We start from the raw sequence: 25,529 nt of genomic DNA on the forward strand, positions 1-25,529 counted from the left end.
TCTGCGGTGATCCAACTGGAGGTTGGAGCAGGCATCTGTCAAAACCAGGTACCCACTCCCTAAGAAACAAAACAAAGTGGGAGGAGAGGGGAGGAGGAGGCGGCAAAGAAAAACTCCCCTTTTGGGTGATGTGAAGCTTTAAAATGTATTTAAAGCTAAAACTTTTTAAGTTTTCAATAGAGAGGTGAGGGGTCAGAATTCCAAGGTTTTTGCTATTCATACCCCTTTTCTGTGTTTGTCTTGGTGACAACTGTCGCCAGGACTGAAAGTCGGGAAAAACCTAAAATTCTGAGCTGCCATCAGAATAAGAATAGAAGTAACACGCTTGCCCCTTTAACCCCCCCGGCGGTATTCCCGAGTGTAGCTCGGGGTAAAGTTTCAGTACCAAAAGCGGTAACCCCGAGCTACACTCGGGCTTACCATGTGGCGCTGCTCTGGGATCTCTCGGTCACTTACCTTGTCAGTGCTTCCGCGATGTCCCTCCTGCAGTGTCCCTTGTAATGTACTCCGGTGGATGTCGTCATCTGTCATCTGGGTTCCGTCAGCGCAAGCGTCTTGACGTACGGGGGACGGAATGGCGGGAAATTTGAAATTGACATATTGTGACATTCACTCAATACACTAAAATAACATAGTAAAACATTACTGTATCAAACCATTTCACATACATTTTGTCCCTACTGCTTTGTCCTGTGCCCTGCCTGCATTTTTACTGTTCTTTCTGCCTGGAAACTGAGAAATGTCCATGGCGTCCAAAAAGCGTCCCTTTAGGTCAAAATCTGTTTTAGACCAGCTAGAGAACAGCGATAGTAAATCAGAACCACTTGCAGAATTGAGTGATAATGATTCGTGGGGGAAATTCGTCATCAGACACTGAAAACGATTTTGCGACTTTGCTCAGTGATGTGCGAACTTGGCGCTCTATTTCAAATTTCAGTGTTTTTGGTTTGATTATATTATTGAAATAAATGTATTATTATTATGTTATTATTTTTTATGATTATTTATTAACCTCCTTGGCGGTATTCCCGTGTGTAGCTCGGGGTAACATTTCAGTACCAAGAGCGGTAACCCCGAGCTACACTCGGGAATACCATGCGGCACTGCTCCGGCATTTGTTCTTCACTTACCTTACCCTGCACTCCCACGATGTGTCCCCTGCAGCGTCCCCGGCCATCTCCTTTGGCTGATGCCGGCATCCGGCTTCTGTGTCCTGTCCCTGTGACGTCGGGACGTACGGGCGCCGGCGGCGGGAAATTTAAAAATTATAAATAATGTCATTTTTTTTTTTTACATTTTACATAGTAAAACATTGCTGTCTCAACCAATTTCACATACATTTTGTCCCGAGTGCTTTGTCCTGTGCCCCGCCTGCATTTTGTCTGTTCTTTCTGCCTGGAAACTGAGAAACGTCCATGGCGTCCAAAAAGTGTCCCTTTAGGTCAAAAGCGGTTTAGATCAGCTAGAGAACAGTGATAGTAAATCAGAGCCACTTGCAGAATTGAGTGATAATGATTTGTGGGGAAATTCATCATCAGACACTGAAAACGATTTTGCGACTTTGCTCAGCAATGTGCGAACTTATTATGGCGCTATATTTCAAATTTCAGTGTTTTTGGTTTGATTATATTATTGAATTAAATGTATTATTATTATATTATTATTTTTTATGATTATTTATTAAATTATAATTTATGATTTTGTGTTTCAAATTTTATCATACCCGGGATGTTTAATAGACTCTTGTTCGGACAGATTTCAGGGAGTTATTCCTAAATATTACAGCCTACAATGAAAAAACTACAGATTTCCATGCAAAATAATGGTACCGCTTTCAGCACCAAAAATCTGAAATAATCATACTGCCAGGGAGGTTAAATTATAATTTATGATTTCGTGTTTCAAGTTTTATCATATCTGGAATGTTTACTAGACTCTTGTTCGGACAGATTTCAGTGAGTTATTCCTAAAAATTACAGGCCTACAATAAATTAAATACATATTTCCATGCAAAAAAATGTACCGCTTTGAGCACAGAAATATGGACGTAAACAGACCACTACGGAGGTTAACAATCACCTAGTAGGGCATTTCTCTTGCTTTGGGGAGATTGACTCTCACTTCTTGCTGTGTCTTCAAGACAGGAAGTGAAAGAAAACCTTCCCATTGGGGAAAAGATGGCCAAGTTGGATGTTATCTATTCCCTACAGTAACCAGATCTCTTGGACCCCTCCTCCTGTTAGCAATTCAGATTTTAACCACAAGACAAAACTGTGTGTGGACTCTCTTTCCCCTCTTTCCTAGCAACAGCAATAGACCAGTCAGCAGTAAGGAGAGGAGAGCCAGATGTTTCTGGAAAAAGGATTTTTCTCAGAGTGTGACAGAGAGGGATGTGACAGGACCATGCTGAGGAGCTCAATTTTAACAAAGAAAGAGCCTGTGTAAGATGTGGATTCTCCTCAGAGTGTGACAGGAGCTGAGTGTGAGCAGAACCAAGTGTGACAGGAACTGAATGTGACAGGAGCTGAATGTGACTTGAGTTGAGTGTGACTGGAGCTGAGTGTGATCGGAACCGAGTGTGATAGGAACTGAATGTGACAGGAACTGAATGTGACCAGAGCTGAGTGTGACTGGAACCGAGTGTGACTGGAACCGAGTGTGACCGGAACCAAGTGTGACCAGAACTGAATGTGACAGGAACTGAATGTGACTGGAGCTGAGTGTGACTGGAGCTGAGTGTGATTGGAACCGAGTGTGATAGGAATTGAATATGACAGGAACTGAATGTGACCGGAGCTGGGTGTGACTGGAGCTGAGTGTGATCGGAGGAGCTGAGTGTGATCGGAACCGAGTGTCACCAGAACTGAATGTGACAGGAACTGAATGTGACTGGAGTTGAGTGTGACTGGATCTGAGTGTGATCGGAACTGAGTGTGATAGGAACTGAATATGACAGGAACTGAATGTGACTGGAGCTGAGTGTGACTGGAGCTGAGTGTGATCGGAACCGAGTGTGATAGGAACTGAATATGACAGGAACTGAATGTGACCGGAGCTGAGTGTGACTGGAGCTGAGTGTGATCGGAACCGAGTGTCACCAGAACTGAATGTGACAGGAACTGAATGTGACTGGAGTTGAGTGTGACTGGATCTGAGTGTGATCGGAACTGAGTGTGATAGGAACTGAATATGACAGGAACTGAATGTGACTGGAGCTGAGTGTGACTGGAGCTGAGTGTGATCGGAACCGAGTGTGATAGGAACTGAATATGACAGGAACTGAATGTGACCGGAGCTGAGTGTGACTGGAGCTGAGTGTGATTGGAACCGAGTGTCACCAGAACTGAATGTGACAGGAACTGAATGTGACTGGAGTTGAGTGTGACTGGATCTGAGTGTGATCGGAACTGAGTGTGATAGGAACTGAATATGACAGGAACTGAATGTAACAGGAACTGAATGTAACTGGAGCTGAGTGTGACTGGAGCTGAGTGTGATCGGAACAGAGTGTGATAGGAGCTGAATGTGACAGGAACTGAATGTGACCGGAGCTGAGTGTGACTGGCGCTGAGTGTGATCGGAGCCGAGTGTGACTGGTATTGAGTGTGACTGGAACCGAGTGTGACCGGAACCAAGTGTGACCAGAACTGACTGTGACAGGAACTGAATGTGACTGGAGCTGAGTGTGACTGGAGCTGAGTGTGATCGGAACCGAGTGTGATAGGAACTGAATATGACAGGAACTGAATGTGACCGGAGCTGAGTGTGACTGGAGCTGAGTGTGATCGGAGGAGCTGAGTATGATCGGAACCGAGTGTGACCAGAACCAAGTGTGACCAGAACTGAATGTGACAGGAACTGAATGTGACTGGAGTTGAGTGTGACTGGATCTGAGTGTGATCGGAACCGAGTGTGATAGGAACTGAATATGACAGGAACTGAATGTGACTGGAGTTGAGTGTGACTGGAGCTGAGTGTGAGCAGAACCAAATGTGACAGGGACTGAATATGACAGGAACTGAATGTGACTGAAGCTGAGTGTGACTGGAGTGGAGTGTGATTGGAGCCGAGTGTGACTGGAACCGAGTGTCCCTAACAGTTACGGCTCTTAGGCCTTTAGGGATTTTTTTTAGTTAAAGAGGTACCTCTTAAGAGATGCTGCACTCCAGCCAATCCCTTAGAGTGCAACCCAGTGTAGTGTTATCATCATTTATATGGCACTTAATGTTTACTAATATTGTTTATTGCTGATCTACCCTCCTGATTCTGGAGTATAAGGGCTCGTTCACACTTGACTTTATTTCTAACTCTTGCCAAATGCCCCTATAACGTTTGACAGGCGTTAGACAGGCGTTTGGGGAGCATTTTTAATGCTCCTCAAATGCTCCCCAAACGCTCCCCAATTGCCCCATGTGCAGTTCTGAGGCGATTGATAGACATTTTCCAAGTGTTAAACCTGCACCACAAAGGCCTATAATGATGTTAAATGTATATATCTCTCTCACACCCCAGCGCACAGGAATACCTTTCAATAAACAATAGAGGTAAAAATATGCTGCTGTGCACCGATGCAATACACCAATTAATTGTAAAATAATATATAAACAACTCCTCACCATATAAACAAAATTGTTCTATAAATCAAAAAAAATTGATAAAATTAAATAATGATATTAGTGTCCCAAAAAAATACAAAAAAATATAAAAAAAATTGATAAGTTAAATAATGATATTAGTGTCCAAAAAATATATAAAATATATATATTGTGGGAACTCGCTTCAAAATGGTAGAGCTTTTCTTGTTAAAGCACACAGCAACTCGCTTCTTTAAGGGCCTTTTTGCCCAATTTTATTTAAAAGAAAAAAGTTCCATAAACAAAAAAATGCTTCCCATGCAGGGGTATCCACCATCAAGCAAATTAAACAGTATTCAGCCTCCTGGCTTGTACGCAGTTTTATGTCTGTCTCCTGCAGACTCTTCCCAAAATATGGCTCTCGCACACAGCTGGCTTCCACCTCTCCTTGGTGAAGCCCACCTGACTCCAAGGCAGAGACCTCCCATCTGCCAGGGTGGAGCCCTCCTGAGTCCTGTCTGCCAGGGTGGAGCCCTCCTGACTCCTGTCTGCTGGGGTGGAGCCCTCCTGACTGTTGTCTGCCGGGGTGGAGCCCTCCTGACTCCCATCTTCCATGGTGGAGCCCTCCTGACTCCTGTCTTCAGGGTAGAGCCCTCCTGACTCCTGTCTGCCAGGGTGGAGCCCTCCTGACTCCCATCTTCCAGGGGGGAGCCCTCCTGACTCCTGTCTTCAGGGTAGAGCCCTCTTGACTCCTGTCTTCTGGGTGGAGCCCTCCTGACTCCTGTCTGCCGGGGTGGAGCCCAGAATCATGGGTTAGGCCTCTACAAAAAGCCCTGCACCCACCTGTACAATCAGTGTGCTGGGGGTGCTGGGGGTTCTCAAAACACGGACCCCTGATTGGAGATTTCATCCCTCCCAGATCTCTTTGAAATCTCCAGACTCCAGATCCCAAAACAGACTCTATGAATAAATGAGAAAACCGAAAAGCCAGTTTCCTCTGCATTACATCAATCTTCTGCAGCCCCTCAACCTGCCTGGTTGAGAATCCAGGGTTATCAGCTTGATTTTGACCATGGCAGGACACCGCATTGCCACAATATATATAGGTGTTCAAAAAAAAATATTTTTTTGGACACTAATATCATTATTTAATTTATCAATATTTTTTTTGATTTTATAGAACAATTTTGTTTATATGGTGAGGAGGTTGACTTGCGCTGTTTATATATTATTTTACTAATGATGTTAAATGGTATTAACGCTCCGAAACCACCTCGCAATCGCACCGCAAATGCCTGCCAGGCATTTGCGGAGCAGCACCATAGAGTTTATTGGGAGGCTTCAACTCCTCCTGACTCAACACAAGGCGTCAGTTTTGCCTCGACGCAACGTGACGCAATGCTAACGCTTCAGTGTGAACAGCACTGTGTGCTGCTATGTGCAGAGTTTGAGAAGCATTAAAAACGCTTCCCAAATGCCTGTCTGATGCCTGCTGTCAAAGCTAGTGTGAACTGAGCCTAAATCAGAATGTTTGCCAATGTAACATTTTATCAGCTGGGTGTTCATTCATGTTCAGTTTGCCATTTATTCCAATCCGTATCAATAGATTAAGAGTATTTACCACTAAACGGGTGTGTGTCTATTTACTGGTAGTCACCCACAGCCAGTTTAAAGGTATTTTACTCTTGTGTAATTATACAGCATGTGCTTCCTGTGAATTTTAGTCCACCATGTATATCAGAGGGGTCAACGTTGTCCTTGGAGTCAAAGGCACAGAACAGAGAACCCAAACTTACAAAGCGGCACCTTTGGGATTAGTGTTACCCTACTATCCAAAATTACAAAAGGAAAAGTTTTGGCTTTAGAGACACTTTAATGTGTGAAGAATACTATCAATTCTGTTCTAATGAAAAGAAAGGGATATCAGCACTGTAGACTTATGTGTCTAATAAAACAAAACTGTATTTCTTGGAAGCAATTATGGTGTTATGATCAGATTATTGAAATCCACTGATTGGGCTTCTGACGATGTACGTAGGCTCATTTGCAGTAGACGAGTCATCAGAGCACAGGCTTTCCCCCTAACAATGCTTTTGAAAAATTAGGTCTCGTGGAAAAGACAGTGCTGAAATCAGGGCTCTTCTATTGTTCAAAGGAAAACCAAGGAAAGGGAATCACTCCTTAACTGATTGCTAAAATATTGCCTGGCACAAGGATTTCCAGAACAAGCACTGCTGATGAAAATAAATACAATTTTGTGATATTTAATCTTCAATGTACATGATCTTGCTCTTTTAATCATGGGTTGCTTTTCTAGTTTATTATATTTTTAGCTTGACCCATGAAATGGCATCAACATTTTTTCATAGATGATGTTCTGACAGCTACTACAAATTATAAGTGTAGAGTTGGTCATCAATGATGGCCCCAGAATTATTGCTCTCATTTTGACATTTGCAGTGATACCTTACATGTGTGGCACAATCGCTGTTTATATACACGTGTGGGAAACTGCATGTTTGTTTGCATTTGCTTGTACCTGCAAATTAAATTAAAATGTAATTTTTTACACATTTTATTTTTTTTCTTTTAACTTTATTGTTATCACAAGTGGGGTAAGAAGCCCCCTATATGATAACATGGACAGGTGACAGGTACACTTTATGGATATATCAGTGGTCTATTAGACCCCAAGGGGTTTATTTACTAAAGCTGGAGAGTCCAAAATCAGACTCCCTTCTGCATAGAAACCAATCAGCTTCCAGGTTTCATTGCCAAAGCTTCATTGAACAAGCTGAGGTTAGAAGCTCATTGGTTTCTATGCAGAAGGGAGTCTGATTTTGGACTCTCCAGCTTTAGTAAATAAACCCCCAAATGTCTCCCCTGCCCTCCAGTGCAGCTAATCAAGCACAGATTACACTTGATTAGCTGATTCCTTGGCTGGGTATATTTTAGGTAGTAAATTTAAATGAATTTAAATCAAATACACATATGTGTTACATGGTGGCTGATGTTTCTGTGCTGAGTGTGTGCTCCCAGCACAGAGCCCAAGCTCTGAAAAACAGCTCTTAGTCCCCACTAACGATCAGTAGCCAATCAGAGTGGCCTCTCCCTTTTTCCATTCATTGGAAATCATTTTCAATCATAGAGACTCAGCATCTCATTACCTGGGCAGTCTGTGTGCAAATACAACCTAGCTAGGATTCCCCACTCCTCCAGACTGATATCCACACATCAAGACATTTTGATATTTGCATGACTCACCCCAAAAGCCAACCCTTTGCTTGAATCAGGGTGCAGTGATGCTTTCAGAAAGCTATATACAGCACCCTGCTGGTCCCTACCACTGGCCATAATCTGCCTACATTGCATGGAGAAGCACAGAGACCCAGTTAAGACATATACAATAAATATGAAATTGGAACATTTTTATGGTGCAAAGCAGCCTGTTCATGCTGACAGGGAGAGATCTGTATTGTTTACATACAGACCTCTCCCCTGTCAGCTCCACCAATAATCACTGAGTCCCGGCCTAGAATCAGCGGCCGGGACCCGGTGATTGACATGCTGAGGAGCCAATAGTGGCATGGGTAGGGAGTGCGCGGGCAGGGAGCACATGCGCCCCCTATCCAGAAATGCAAAATCAAGTATATATACGTGATTTTGCGCATCCCTGCTGCCCTGTAGCAGTACTTCTGCTATAGGGTGGTTGGGAAGTGGTTAATCACCGACACCCTCTCACAGAATCCCTGATCACTGTCGCACCATTCCCAGTGTCCCTACTCACTGGCAAACCAGTTCCGGTGTCCCTGATCACTGCCACACCCTTCACAGTGTCCCTGATCAATGCCACACCATTCATATTGTCCCTTATCACTGCCACACCAGTCATATTGTCCCTTATTGCTGCCACACCAGTCCCAGTGTCCTTACTCACTGGCACACCAGTTCAACTGTTCCTAATCAATGCCACACCTTTCATATTGTCCCTTTATCACTGGCACACCAGTTCCGGTGTCCCTGATCACTGCCACACTAGTCATTTTGTCTCTTATCGCCACCACACTAGTCCCAGTGTCCCTACTCACTGGCACACCAGTTCCAGTGTCCGTGATCATGGCCACGCCAGTCATAGTGTCACCATATGGAATTGTTCACATGTGCAATGCTCTCTGAAGAACGATTTACGTTCAGACTGACCTTTAGAGAACGTTTGGCAGCCAGTGAGGGGTATCTCCTCACTGCTTGCTTTAACCACTTGCCTACAGGCACTTATACCCCCTTCCTGCCCAGGCCAATTTCCAGCTTTCAGCGCTGTCACACTTTGAATGACAATTGCGCGGTCATGCAACACTGTACCCATATGACATTTTTAGCATTTTTTTGTGACTAATAGAGCTTTATTTTGGTGGTATTTAATCACCTCTGGGTTTTTTATTTTTTCTTAAACAAACCAAAAACTACTGAAAATTTTGAAAAAAAAGTTTTTTCTTAGCTTTTGTTATAAAATTTTGTAAATAAGTGATTTTTCTCCTTCACTGATGTGCGCTAATGAGGCTGCAGTGATGGGCACTGATGGACACTGATAGGTGGCACTGATTGGCACTGATAGGTGGCACTGATGGGCATTGACAGGCATCACTGATGGGCACTGAAAGGCATCACTGATACATGGCACTGATATATGTCACTGATATATGACACTGATAGGCGACACTGACTGGCACTGTTAGGCGGCACTGACTGTCACTGATAGGTGGCACTGACAGGTACTGTGATAGGTGGCACTGACAGGCACTGATAGGCGGCACTGATGTGCACTGATAGGCGGCACTGACTGGCACTGATAGATGGCACTGATTGGCATTGATAGGTGGCACTGACTGGCACTGATGGGTGACACTGAAAGGCAGCTCAGATGGGCACTGATATGTGGCATTGATGTGCACTGGTAGGCACTGATATGTGGCATTGATGAGGCACTGATGGGCACTGGCATGAGGCACTGATGAGCACTGACACAAGGCACTGATGGACACTGACAGGTGGCACTGCTGGGGCTACACTGATCATCAGGGCACACTGATCATCAGTGCCCTGATGATCAGTGTACATGTCCCCTCTGTGGAAAGCCAATTACCGGCTCTCCTCACCTCACGAGCTGTCAGCGTGATCAGTGATCCGCTGTGTCCGAGGGACACAGCTCACTGCCGATCGCAGCGCTGCATGTTCTGGGAGCCGCGCATGCGCGGTGAGAATGGGAGGATGTCATATAACGTCCTCCCAGAACGAGAGAACCACCTTTCGTCATCCGTCATATTGCTATATGGCGGGCGGGAGGTGGTTAATCCCTTGAATCCTGCACAAGCACCCCCATTCACTGAAATGGGTCTCAATCAGCGGGGGTACAGGGTGTATATTTCCTGCTACAGTTGTGAAACCAAAATTGGAGTTGACACTAAAACAAAAATAGAGAGAAAACCTTTCATCGGGAATATCTGTTGCTTCCTGTAAAGAGGACCAGTCACTGCTGCTCTATCTCCTTATGCAGGAGAACTGGTTTTGTCTCCGCCCCCTCCTGTCATTTTCTGCAGGCAACCTGTAGTGGGTGGAGCCTGCTGAGCCCCTCCCACAATGTTGCGCTCTGCACAGACTATGTACAGACCAGTGATCAATACACTGCTACAAGGTAATGCCTGTATTTGCAAAAGACATCCAGTGCACACAATGGACATTTAGATCTATTGCGTCTATTGAGGAATATATTTAAATAGAAGTTTTCGTACCCGGAATTCAGCTTTGAACTTGACTGTCTGGCTGTTGATGATGAATTTTTACTTTGTATCTACTGCTGACATTTTCATTTAAATAATCCAGAAAAAAGTGACTGAGAGGAAATTAAGTTAATCAACAGCAAAGTAAATTAATTAATTAAAAATAATTTTAACTTTCTTGTTGGCAGAATCAGCTACAGGGGAGATATTCTTTCATCTCCTGCTTGAGAGTAATGAAAGTTTCCCGCGGCAGGGTCAGACTTGTGGTCCCCCCCGCCTCTACATCCCAGGCAAAGCAGACTCAGCGTGCAGGTCTGCTGTTCATTCAAAAGCACTGACATTGCCGAAAGACTACCAGTCATGCCACACTCCCAGGCTCAGGAGAACAAAACTATTTGTCATTTTATTCCTTAGATATGTATTTGATGTTCGCTCATTTCTAGTAGTATAATGAATTTGGTCTGCAATGGGAAATAATAAAACCCCTAAATATGGCCCGTCATTGACTCCACTGATCTTCTTTATTTTTGTCATCTAAATAAGAGAACCAAATGATTCTACAGACAAACTGCCTCAGTATCTTTGAAGTGAGGCTTCACATTTACTGAAAAATACATTCAGTGAAAGCAAATTTTCCCCTTTGCAGGAAAGTTGGGCTAACACCTACTTTGTATTTGCTACATGTCCAGTAACAACAAAATAAAAATTGCTGGTTACCTTTGTATGTGCTTTTTACTCGCTTAAAAATTCTTACATGGGACGCCATCCCAAACAGTGACACGGGAAGTGGTTAACTTCTTCCCGTCCACCCTATAGCAGAAGCACTGCTACAGGGCGGCATTGGTTGCTCAAAATCACACACACACACATATATATATATACGTGATTTTGTATTTCCGAATAGGGGGTGCGTGCGAGGTGCGCGTGCCCTACCTGCACCGCCATTTGCGGCCACGGCTATCACTCATTGGGTCCCAGCCGGTGATTACTCGCTGGCGCCTGAAGATTGACAAGCATCTCGGCGGGGGATAGAACTGTTTGTAAACAAAGCAGTTCTATACCCTGTCAGCTCCTGCACACTGCTTTGCATGGCTGTGTTTACAGTGAAGCACAAACACACAGCCCCTAGCAAAACAGCACACAGCACACAGTTAACCCTTTGATGCCCCAGATGTTAACCCCTTCCTACCCAGTGTCATTAGTACAGTGTCAATGATTTTTATTAGCACTGATTACTGTATTGGTGTCACTGGGGTGTCAGTGACACCAAGTCAGTTCCCCCCAGTGTCAGAATGCCTGTCGCAGTCCCGCTATAAGTCGCTGATCGCTGCCATTACTAGTAAAATTAGAAAACAAAATCCCAGTATTTATACCGCCATTTGTAAACACTATAACTTTCACATAAACCAATTATTTTACACGCATTGGGATTTTTTTTAGCAAATACATGTCGCAGAATACATTTTGGTGTGCTTACAGTGACGCACACAGACACAGCCCCTAGTAAAACAGCACACAGTTATCCCTTTGATCACTCCATGTGTTAACCCCTTTCTGCCCCGTGCCATTAGTACAGTGTCAGTGCTTTCTATTAGCACTGATCAACGTAGTGGTGTCACTGGGGATGTCAGTGACACCAAGGCAGTTCCCTCCCAGTGTCAGAATGCCTGCCGCAGTCCCGCTATAAGTCGCTGATCACCGCCAATACTAGTAAAAAAAAAGAATAACAAAAAAATCCCAGTATATATACATCCATTAGTAAACACTATAACTTTCACGTAAACTGGTTCATTTACACATATTGGGATTTTTTTTAGCAAAGACATGTAAAAGAATACATTTTGGCCTCAATTTATGAAGAAATTTGACATTTTTTTATTGGACATGTTTAATAGCAAAAAGTAAAAAATATTGTTTTTTTCTCAAAATTGTCGTTCTTATTTTTTAGTTTATAGCACAAAAAATAAAAACCGCATAGGCGATCAAATACCACCAAAAGAAAACTATGTTCGTGGGAAAAAAAGGACGTAAATTTAATTCATGTGTAGCATTGCATGACCGCGTAATTGTCAGTTAAAGTAACATAGCACCGTAACGCAAAAAATGGCCTGGTCATGAAGGGGGGGAAATCCTCTGGAGGGATTAGTACAGGAGAAGGTGGCGGTGAAAAAGCCTAGAGCCAGATCTGTGTTATCCCTATGCTTATGATGTATATAGAATATGCAGCTACCAGGGGTGGACTGACCATTCGAGCACTCGGGCACTGGCCGAGGGCCTGGGGTCAGTACGGGGCCCCATGAGATGCCCCTGGTACCTTTCATCGGCTTTTTCATAGGCTTTTTTGGGTGTGGGCCCCATGATCCCCTATTGCCATGAGTTGTCAGTCCACCCCTGCACCTAACAATGTGAATGGGCATTGTGGAAATTAATAAATAAAAGGTTTTAGAGATCTCACACTATGGTAGTCTCCCTCCATCTCTCCCTACCTGCTGTGTGAGACATTTAAAAGGAAAGAGTACAGTTGGCCCAAGAAGGAGAAGCTGATGGTGGTGATCCATGATACTAAGCGTTGTATGGCTCATCTGTGATAGGTAGTCAAATAAATCTGGTGAGTATTCGGTGTTTGTGGTGGAGGATTTCAGGAACACTATGGCACTGATTGTTGGAAATGGAGCAATTTTTGAGCATGGACTCTTTAATAAGTTGAAGGCATTGTGCATTACATTGTGAATAACTGAAAGTACTTGGACACTTTATATGCACAAAGAGACTTTATTGAAGCACAAAGGACACTTCATTGAATCATGTTTAATTTTTATTTGAGAATATGAGCATTGCAGAGAATATGCTTGTTTATTGCACATGTTTAACTGGTTCCACACCACCCTATAGCAGAATAACTGCTACAGGGCAGCATGGGTGCGCGAAATCACATATATATACGTGACTTTGCAGTTCCGGGTAGGGGGCACACTCATGTGCGCCCTACTTGAGCTGCAATTCGCGGCCTCGGCTGTCAATCACCGGGTTCTGACCAGTGATTACTCACTGGCACCTAGTGATCACTGAGTATCTCCAATGGGGGAGAGACCTGTGTATAAACAACACAGATCTCTCCCTTGCCAGCTTCTGCACACTGCTTTGTATGTCTCTGCATAGCATAGCCATGCAAAGCAGTTTGCTTACAGTGGAAATCACAAACACAGCACACTGTGATACAGCACACAGCACACAGCACACAGTTAACCCTTTGATCACCTCACATGTTAACCTCCCTGGAGGTATGATTATTTCAGATTTTTGGTGCTGAAAGCGGTACCATTATTTTGCATGGAAATATGTAGTTTTTTTATTGTAGGCCTGTCATTTTTAGGAATAAATGACTGAAATCTGTCCAAACAAGAGTCTAGTAAACATTACGGATATGATAAAACTTGAAACACAAAATCATAAATTATAATTTCATAAATAATCATAAAAAATAATAATATAATAATAATAAAAAATGTAATTCAATAATATAATCAAACCAAAAACACTGAAATTTGAAATATAGCGCCAAGTTCGCACATCGCTGAGCAAAGTTCGAAAATCGTTTTCAGTGTCTGATGACGAATTTCCCCACAAATCATTATCACTCAATTCTGCAAGTGGTTCTGATTTACTATCACTGTTCTCTAGCTGGTCTAAAACCACTTTTGACCGAAAGGGATGGATTTTGGACGCCATGGACTTTTCCCAGTTTCCAGGTAGAAAGAACTTTCAAAATGCAGGCAGGGCGCAGGACAAAGCACTCGGGACAAAATGTATGTGAAATGGTTTGAAACAGCAATGTTTTGCTATTTAATAATCGTTTTTAAAAAAATGACATTTTTTAAATCTTTCAAATTTGCCGCCGTACGTCCCAACGTCACAGGGACAGGAACACGGAAGCCGGATGCCGCCATCGGCCGGAGGAGATGGCCGGGGACGCTGCAGGGGACGCATTGCGGGAGCGAAGGACAAGGTAATCGCTGCAGGGAATCCCTGAGCAACGCCGCATGGTAAGCCCGAGTGTAGCTCAGGGTTACCGCTTGTGGTAAAGAAATTTTACCCTGAGCTACACTCGGGAATACCGCTAGGGAGGTTAACCCCTTCCTGCCCAGTGTCATTAGTACAGTGTCGGTGCTTTTTTTTAGCACTGATCACTGTATTGGTGTCACTAGGGATGTCAGAAACACCAAGCCAGTTCCCCCCAGTGTCAGAATGCCTGCCGCAGTCCTGCTATAAGTCACTGATTGCTGCCATTACTAGTAAAAAAAAAAAAAATCCAGTATATAAACTGCCATTTGTAAACACTATAACTTTCACGTAAACCAATAACTTTACATGTATTGGATTTTTTTTAGCCAAGACATGTAGCAGAATACATTTTGGCCTAAATTTATGACAAAATTAGATTTTTTCCATTTTTTTACTGGACACATTTAATAGCAAAAAGTCAAAAATATAGTTTTTTTCCTCAAAATTGTTGGTCTTTTTTTGTTTATAGCGCAAAAATAAAAAACACAGAGGTGATCAAATGCAACTGAAAGAAAGCTCTATTTCTGGGAAAAAAGGGATGCAAATTTTATTTGGTATACCCGGAGGAAGTCACGTGATTGTGACGCAACAGGTCGGTACGTCAATTCTGGTGACGCACTTACGCTTGGACACCAATTTGGGCTCAGTCTAAGGATCCATGCAGTACACCCTTACTAAGTGGTGGCAATGCATTTTTTTCTATTTTCTCATGTGAGTGGGCAATTTTAATTTATATTTTGATGATCAATAAACATGCTACGCTATGGAGGATGTTCTTTGCTTATATTTTTGCGGTATGGCCCTGAGGGGAGTGTAACCTAAGAGTACTATTGGGAAAGGATCCTATGCAACATCTTGATCTGGACGTGACCTGTTCTCTGTGATCGTGGTGAGAGTCATAAGGCGAGCTGGCCCTTGTGGTCGCTGTTTGGAGGTGAGGAGGCATTTCTGCCATTTAGGATTCCTGTCACCTAGTTTGAAGAAAACCTTCTCACGAGCACCAGTTTGTTGGCTTGTAGTCATTCTGCATTTTGGACGTATATACCAATTGCATGCACTTGTGCATTGGCATATTGTCAGGGACCGCCGCGGCGCCTTCCCTGGCACACGCGCACTAGCGGCGGTTCGCGCCGGGATACAAGCACCAGGTCCCGGTGGGCTGCGGCTGACAGGAATCCGCACAAATGCGCAGTAGAAGCCGCGGGGGCGCCCTGGGTGGCCAATGACAGCCAGGGGCGCGTCCTGGGCGGCCAATGACAGTGCAGGGCGCGATATTTGAAGATGCCCTGCACTGTCACAGGTTGCCGCAAGGTCTGATCTGTAACCTGAGTTCCTGTGCCCTGTGATTGTTGACCCGGATTGTTTGACCTCTCTGCCTGCTCCAGCTCTGACCCGGATTGTTTTGACTACGCTGCCTTCTCCTAAGTTTGACCCGGATTGCCCCTGACTACGTTGCCTTCTCCTATCCTGATCCCCGGCTTGTTTGACCATTCTGCGGACTGACTACATTACTGACCCTGCGTGTGACCTGACAACTCTCTGCCTGTCGACTCTGTACCTCGCCGTCCCCCACGGTGACAACCGCTATCCTGCCTGGTCCTGCCGGCCTCCTCACATCTGGCTCTCTTCTGGTGTACACACATCCCCGGAGGTTCCCTCTGCCACTGGTGGGATTGCTCGGAGGTCGTGACCTGGTCCTGGTTCTGCTCCAAGTCCATCCCCACCATCAGGGGCCCTGGTGAAAATGCAGACCGGGACTTAGACTCCACGCTTCGGGTAATCCTGTCAAGTGGGCTGCCAGAGGCACCACCTGGCAGATCCGTAACACATATATTACATTACATATAATACATTTGTATTTATGCATGTGCATGTATTATAGTACTTGTGACTGATTATTCACCACTGGCATTGGTCACCTTGTGTTGTGTTTTTACCCCCTGAGGGGTCACTTTATCATATTATTAGTCCCCTACGTGGACAGGGGGAGGCTGTTTTTTTTTTCCCATCAGGAAAAAGGGTCCACTTTTATGGCTACAGGGGTTTACCTGTTTCACTCCTAACAGCACTTTATGGCTACAAGTTATACCTGTTTCACTTTTAACAGCACCTTTGAGTTCCGATTGGATTAGCACTACTGTTATTTTACTGTACATGTCATGTGACGTATGCTATTTTGTTTGTTTGCTGTTTATATGTTTCATTTTATATAATTATTTCCTGTATTTTATATTGCTAGCGCTTCACCGTTTCTTTTAACATTGCAATTTTACCTAGTGAAGTCAGGTCAGGTGACAGCAGTTTCTCTCTAGTGTTCCATTTAAAGTGCAGAAGGTCTTATCCATTATTTTACATTTTATTTGGTCGCAGCCTTGAAATTGTCAGTTAAAATACCGCAGCGTCATATCGCAAACAATGGTCTGGTCAGGAAAGGGGGTAAATCCTCTGGAGGGCAAGTGGTTAAACAAAAACCAACAGCACTGTATAATAGATAGAGTATACATAAGGGTTGATATGATTAGTAGAGCACTTGGTACAACAAGAATGAATGGTGTGGTGAATGAAAGGATCACATCCAAAGCGCTGACTGACCATTTGGAAACTCGAGCACTGCCCGAGGACCCGGGGTCATTAGGGGGCCCCATGAGATGCCCCTGATACCTTTTTCATAGGCTTTTTTGAGTTTGGGCAAGGACACAGGGGCCCCATGATCCCCTATTGCCCGGGGGCCCCATGAGTTGTCAGTCCACCCCTGAGCGCTGGTTCACATTATTTAAAATGTTCCCAGTAACAACAAAATAAAAATGACTAGTTACTTTTTTATGTGCTTTTTACTTGAAGATTCTTACATGCTCTCCCTGCTTTGTGATGTTTAGGAGGTGGCTGTGGAGTAGTGTTTAACCTAAATAACCCTGACCTTACTGTGTTAGCAAATCCTTATTATTAGTTGTAAATTAGATTTGAACACTGTCTGTCCTAACAAAGATTTAAATATTTTGAAACTTCCCTCCTGCATTGTAAGGTAATGAGGCATAGCTCAGTCTGCAGTGGACAAAGACAATGTGAGACAGTCCAGAAATTTGTTGAATCAGCCATGACACATTGGGGTTGATTCATTAAAACTGGAAAGTGCAAAACCTCATGCAGCTGTGCATTGCAGCCAATCAGCTTCAAACTTCAGCTTGTTCAATTAAGCTTTGACAATAAAACCTGGAAGCTGATTGGTTTCTCTGCAAATCTGCATCAGATTTAGCATTGTCCAGTTTTAGTAAATCAACCCCAGTATCCTGTGGTGGAGTACATCTGTCATGTGATGGACAGAGAGAGCTTAATGATATTTTATCAAAGAACCATTTAAAAGATATCTGCATTGTGATCTTGGCTTGACAGTTCTATGGAATGCCTAGGGCCAAGTAGGCTTGTTGTGCCCCCCCACCAATCTTTGGAGGGTGTTTGCACTGAGGGAGTGTTCATTGTAAAAAAATTGTTGATATGTTTCTGAGGCCTGAAAAGTCCTGAAGAAGCGGGCTGTCCCACGAAATGCGTAGACTATGGTCCTCAGAGTGACTACTATGTACCGCCATTTGTGCTTTCTTATCTATATTGTGTTTTTATTGGCTAATTTGGCAGTTTTAATTTCAAGTTTTGTAATAAAGCCATGAGAACTTTAACAGATAATTGTGATATGTGTGTATATAACTATCAAAGGCACAAATAAAGCTGTTCTTTAGTCACTTGCCCACTGTGCAAGCGTGAGTTTCAAGGTGCTTTTTGAATGCTCCTGTAGCCTTCTGGGACCTGTTACATGTCCCAGGAGGTTGGGGGCAAGGAGGGGGAAGGGAGAGCCTTCGCTTGGATCACCTAAGCGATGTGAGCAGAAGTGGGAATGGGTACCTGTCAAACCCCCTAAAAAAAAAAATTGTGCAAAATATGTCAGAGTAGTTGGGTGGAGGAGGAAGAGCGGAACTTTTGGGTGAAGTTTCACTTTAAAGTTCCAAGTATCTTGCAATTATTATATATTTATATTTGGTGATCTATGTGGGGATGATGCCTCCCATGGTGTAATTATATTTTAATCTAAATTTAACACCTCTGTGTGTGTATATATATATATATATATATATATATATATATATATAATTTTATGTATGATGTGTAAATGGGAAGTTTTCTCAAATTTGACCGCAAAAGTGGAAATACACTTTAAATAGACCCAGCCTCTAAAATCGCACTTTTACATTTGCAGGAATAAAAAAATAATACCTAGTGAGTCTGTCTTGATGGTGTTTGTTCAGGAGCTTCACGTTTTGAGGTTGACACCGCTCTGTCTTTGTGCCCCAACTGTCTTGTTGACATATGGAGGTCCAATTGTCACCATAAGGAAACCTGTCTTGGGAAATGCCACGTAGCCATCACTGGAGTGCATACACATGGACAGGAAGAGGCTGTGAATAGGCTGCTCAGCAGCACTGAGATACAAAATATGATGAGATTGGAATTCACACTTCCAATGCGAATTAGAAGTTTTCTCAAATTTGGCTGCAAAAGTGGAAATACGCTTTAAGGTATATATAAACCCAGTTTCTAAAATCTCACTTTTACATTTGCAAGTGTAAAAAAAATTATCTAGTGAGTCTGTCTTGAAGGTGTTTTTTCAGGAGCTTCACGTTTTGAAGTTGACACCATTCATATGGAGGTCCACTGTTGTCACCATAAGGAAACCTGTCTTGGGAAATTTTATTTATTTATTTCAGGTACTTATAGAGTGCTGTCAATTTACACAGCACTTTACATATATATTGTACATTCACATCAGTCCCTAACCCTCTAGGAGTGTACAATCCAAGGCCCCTAACTCACATCCATACATACACATATTAGGGCCAATTTAGACAGGAGCCAATTAACCTACCAGCATGTCTTTGGAGAGTGGGAGGAAACCAGAGTACCCAAAGGAAACCCACGCAGGTACAGGGAGAACATGCAAACTCCAGGCAGGTGGTGCTGTGGTCGGGATTTGAACCAGCAACCCTAGTACTACCAGGCGAAAGTGCTAACCATTTAGGCACTGTGCATGCACTTCATGTATCTATCACTGGAGTGAATGCACATAGACAAGAAGAGGCTGTACATAGGCTGCAGGAGATCAGCAGCACTGAGATGCAACAAAGGCTGAGAAGAGGTGAAAACATTTTGTGAAAAAAAAAATTGTAACTATTTTGTGAAAAAAATAAATTGCAACTATTTTACACAATTATTGTAGTTTAGATCTACAATAATTGGGAAAAAAAATGATATTATCAATGTATGCTGTGTAAGTTTCTAAAATGAAAGTACAGTTTTCTTATAGTAATGTCTACATAATCATTTCTGCATAACTAGTATGTATTACTAACAATAAACCATCATTTATCTGCTACCTAGAAACAAAAATTGTTTCCCAAAAGTGGATTCATGAAGCTGTCCGACGCAAAGGCGTTTGCGAAACTCTATTGATAATTTTGTTTGCGCTCATAAATTGGACTGGAATTAGTTGGAAAATCGGGCAGTAATGAAAGAGTTAAACTGGTTAACTCCGACCTTTCTGTCTGTATGCTTCTGAAAAATTCAATGCAGTTCTCAACTTTTAATCAACAGTGAGTTTGCTGCCTTATGCATTTGATTGCTTCAATATGTGCCTGGCTTCAGCATCAATATAAACTAATAGAAAAGGTCATGAGGACTTTCTAGCGGCTGACATTGGGCTCTTAATCACTAGCGCGCCGTGTTTTGTTACACAACGGTGAGGTTTTTATCAGATGCAGACGTCAACACCGCTACTGAGACATGTTTACGCATTTCATCGGTGCAAATATTTTGCTTTTGCATATGTTTTCATAAATTAAAAATGACTGTGTCCGAGGCTAGCGGCGGCTGAGCACGCTTCAAGTTCTTTGCAGAATAAAACAAACAAACAAGAGGCATGCTCACCAAGAAAAATAATCTTGTTGTCGTTAAGATTAACATTTTGTTGGGAAGAAAGTCATGAAAATGAATAAAACTAGATTTGAATGGAACCTAATTTGAGGAGGAGGCTCAAAATAAACATTTGTGCATACATTGCAAATGACCAAAAATACAGGTTTTAGCCCTGGTTCACACTGCGTTTTCTGTGCGAATTCCGCACTGCATCAGAATTGCCCCCCATTAATGCGAACCGCTGCGGGTGTGTATGTTAAGTTAACAACACCCCGAAAGCGGTCTGCAAAATGCAGTGCGATGTGCAGAATTGGATCACATAGGTGCGAATACCCATGCAATCCGATTCTAGTGCGGACCAAAAAAAGGGTCCTGCACGTTTTTGGTGCGGATGCGGTGCGAATGTATGGGAAAAGAGGGAGCAGACATTTGGTCATTTGGCTCTGAGGAAGAGGCAAGTCCTTGAAACGCGTCAGCCTTTTGGATGTCTATACTCCCTATTGAGGACTGTTACTCAGCGCGGTGTTGACCCAGCTGTTCTTTATGATGTGCCTTGACTATATTGTCATTTTGAGTACAACACATACTTTATTTTTTATTAAACATTTTTTATGGTAATGCACTAGGCCTGTGCGCCCTCTGTTTTTTCTTTCCTCATTGTATGATCCCCAAGGAGCACCAACAGGTCATCTGTTCCTGATAACTATGTAGCCGCACAGCTGTATTAGTCCCAATTACCGCATGCCGCCCAGCCACTGTACATATACGGCGGCAGGGCGGCACTCACAGGCAAAACCACGTTTTAAGACGTGTGTTTTGTAAACAAATAGGGGCCGCGAGGTGCGCCTCCGCCCTATTTGTCCCGCGGATCACCACCGCAGATGTCAGTCGCCGGGTCACAGTCGCTCGTTAGCGGCTATGTTCCGGCGATCGGCGTCAAACAGTGACAGATAGCACAGCTGCAGTAGCTGTGCTGTCTGTCACTTCCCTGTCAGCTCGAGAATGAGCTGATCGAGAAAGAAGAGTTTCTCTTTCTCGATCAGCCTTGTCCCGTGCAGCACACACCTCCGCCCCCTAGTAAAACACTCCCCTCACTCCTATAACCCTTCCCTGCAAAATAAAGTTAACCCCTTCCTCCCTATTGCCATTAGTACAGTGTCAGGTTTTTTTTTTTTGCACTGATCACTGTATTAGTGTTTTTGGGGATGTCAGTGACCCCAAGTCAGTACCCCCCAATGTCAGAATGTCCGCCACAGTCCCGCAGTCCCGCCATAAGTCGCTGGTCGCTGCCATAAGTCCCTGATTGCCGCCATAATTTGCTCATCGCCGCCATTATTAGTATGAAAAAAACCCTAAAAATCCCAGTATCTTTCCCGCCATTTGTAAACGCTATAACTTTCACGTAGACCAATTAATTTACACGTATTGGTTTTTTTTTTAGCAAAGACATATCACAGAATGCATTTTGGCAGAAATTTATGACTAAATTTGATTTTTGCATTTTTTTTTACTGGACATGTTTTATAGCAAAAAGTCCAAAATATTGTTTTTTTTTCCTCAAAATTGTCAGCCTTTTTTTATAGCGCAAAAAATAAAAATTGCACAGGCGATTAAATACCACTAAAAGAAAGCTCAATTTGTGGGGAAAAAAAAAGGATGTAAATTTCATTTATGTACCGTATTGCATGACCGCGCAATTGTCCGTTAAACTAGCGCAGCGCTGTATAGCAGAAAAATGGCGTAAGTTGCAGTATTTGTATCATAGTTTGTAAACGCTATAACAAAGTAATCAATATACACTCATTGAGATTTTTTTTTACCAAAAACATGTAGCAGAATACATTTTGGCCTAAATTTATAACCAACTTTGAGTTTACTATATATTTTTTATAGCTGAAAGTAAAAAATATTGTTTTTCTTCAAAATTTTTGGCCTTTTTATGTTTATAGCGTGAAAAATAAAAAGCGCACAGATGATCAAATACCACCAAAAGAAAGCTCTATTTGTGTGAAAAAAAGAACGTAAATTTCGTTTGGGTGCAGCATTGCATGACCGCGCAATTATCAGTTGAATTAGTGCAGCGCCGAGTAGCAAAAAGAGGCCTGGTCATTAAGGGGGGTAAACCCTCTGGAGCTCAAGTGGTTAAAGGAATACCATGCTGCATTTTCAGTAAACACACATTTTGAGTTATCATTGTGACAGTTACCTTAAAGAAATGTTTGATGTCACGTTCACCTTTTATCTGGCTAGTTGTTTCATATTTTGATGTTTTTGTTTTATATCGCCATTCCTAAATGCTTCCTCTAGTGGTCATCTGTACATCAGAACTGTGAATAGCATCACTTTACAAAAACTAGACTTAGAATCATATATACTATATATTTTCACATTCAATATTGTAACACAGATATTTGTTACCTCTCAAAGAGATAACAGTACTCCCCCAACAAATCTAGAAGGATGATGATATTTTATGCTATTATGCTATTTTATGCTATTATGCTATGATATTTTAAAAAAAACAATGTCTCCAGTGCCAAAGAATCGGGAGATCCAGATAAACAGCAGTGATTTGGTAGTGCCCCTTTTCTTTAACCACTTGCCCTCCTGAGGATTTACCCCCCTTCCTGACCAGGCCATGTTTTGCATTACGGCGCTGCATTACTTTTTTTTTGTTCCAAAAAAACTTTATTAATATAAGAAGAAACAAAATAGCATATAGAGCATATACAGCTATAGATCACAGTCAGAACATAAACATGACATGTTGCCTCCCGTTTCGCAGATGGGACATATTGTAAACTGTAATACAAGTCAAAATGGGGTAGAACATTACGTCAGACATACAATGTAAACCGAATGAGGAAAGAAAAAACAGAGGGCGCACAGGCCTAGTGCATTACCATAAAAAATGTTTAATAAGAAATAAAGTATGTGTTGTACTCGCAAATATAGTCAAGGCACATCATAAAGAACAGCTGGGTCAACACCACGCTGAGTAACAGTCCGCAACAGGGAGTATAAACATCCAAAAAGCTGACGCGTTTCGAGGACTTGCCTCTTCCTCAGTAAATGTAAACCAGTGGATATGCAGAGGAAAGAGGATCGATGTATGTATATGTTGTCACTTCTTGAATATCAGCAATTTTTAATGATGAGGTGATATGAAGATTAGGGTAGGGAAAGCATTGGATGCTGTGAAAGTCATGGTTTACGTATTTATAACTTGAGTGAATGATATAGTTGCAGTTAGTCATATCTGTGTGGAAGTAAATGCTCTGTTTGGTTGGTGAAGAATGAATGATAAGGTGGTATAACAGGTGTGAAAAAAAAGGAGGTCGGAAAGAAGAACAGTAAGAAAAAGAAATGTAGGATGAGATGGTGGGGGGAATATGGGGGAAGGAAAAAAAAAATAATAATAATAATAATTTGGGGAGGGGGGGTGTAAGGGGTTAAGTGACAGTAGAATGTATACAGTAGGTAATAAAAAGTTAAATTGGATCACCTCCCTAAGTATTAGCCAAGCCAGAAAGGTAGTAATAAGGCTTAGAATCTGGTACGTGCAAGATCGGTCAGTGGGTAACCCATGGATCAAAAACCCCCTAAAGCATGTCATGATATAGACCTACAGCCCATCCTTACATGTGGTAAAAGTGTCCTCGGTGATCCGGGTATTTGCGGCGCTGCATTACTTTAACTGACAATTGTGCAGTCATGCAATGCTGCACCCAAATGAAATTTATGTCCTTTTATCCCATGAATTGAGCTTTCTTTCAGTGGTATTTGATTCCCTGTGCATTTTTTATTTTTGGCGCTCTAAAAAAAAGTGACAATTTTGAGAAAAAAACTATAATTTTTTAACTTTTTGCTATTAAACATGTCCAGTAAAAAAAATTTAAAAATCAAATTTCGTCATAAATTTAGGCAAAAATGTATTCTGCTACATGTCTTTGCTAAAAAAAATCCCAATATGTGTAAATTAATTGGTTTACGTGAAAGTTATAGTGTTTACAAATGGTGGTATATATACTGGGATTTTTTTTTCTAATCTTACTAGTAATGGCAGCGATCACTGAACTGAATTGGTGTCACTGACATCCCCAGTGACACCAATACAGTAATCAGTGCTAATAAAAAGCATTGACACTGTACTAATGACACTGGGTAGGAAGGGGTTAACATCTGGGGCATCAAATGGTTAACTGTGTGCTGTTTTGCTAGGGGCTGTGTGTTTGTGCTTCACTGTAAGCACACTGCTTTGCATGGCTGTGCTATGCACAGCCATGCAAAGCAGTGTGCATGAGCTGACAGAGAGGAGAACTGCTTTGTTTATAAACAGTTCTCCTCCCTGTCGGAGATTCTCGGCAATCACCGTGCGGGACCCGGTGATTGACAGCCACAGGAGTGAATGGTGGCCCAGGGCTTGTGGGCCCCCCCCTACCAAAAAATGCTAAATCATGTATATATACGTGATTTTGTGCACCCGTGCCACCGTGTAGCAGTACTACTGCTATAGGGAGGATGGGAAGCAGCTAAAATGGTAGTAAACACTGCATGGCCACTTGTACCAACTGGTAAGCTTGCAATATAGCAATGAATATCTCCCAAACTTTTAAGGAAATATTCTATATCTCTGCAGACGATGACGTCAACGGTGCATGTGCACAGCCCTCTGCATTTAAGGCATATTGAGTATACTGTAAATCCAGAGCACTGTGCTGCAACTATGACACCCATCTGCATGAAGGAAGACTCTCATAAACCCAAAAGGAAGACCCGGTGAAGATGAAAGCCCTTTAAGAGGTAACAGCGCACCATTGGATGATTTTGTTTCAGAGCTAGTTCACACTAGATGCAGTTCAGTGCACTTTTTTTTCTGCATCAAAAATGCATGTACAGTGTTTTCCATGTATTCTAATGACCCTGGTTCACACTAGTGCAGTGAGTTCCAGTCAGTTTCCGGTGCAGAAAAAAAAGTAGAATATGCTGCATTTTTTTCTGCACAGAACTGTACTGGAACATAAGAAACTGCATCAAAACTGCACCAGAACTGCATGTGGTCTGAACTGTAAGCAAAAACGTATCTGGAATGCATCTGGAGTGCATTTTTGTAGTGTGAACTGGCCCTTAGGGTAAGTCTTTCATAATGTGCTAACTGCAT

The sequence above is a fragment of the Staurois parvus genome, unplaced genomic scaffold (assembly GCF_062004578.1).
Source record: "Staurois parvus isolate SC_StPar_1 unplaced genomic scaffold, SC_StPar_1.0 ptg000498l, whole genome shotgun sequence".
NCBI lineage: Eukaryota > Metazoa > Chordata > Amphibia > Anura > Ranidae > Staurois > Staurois parvus.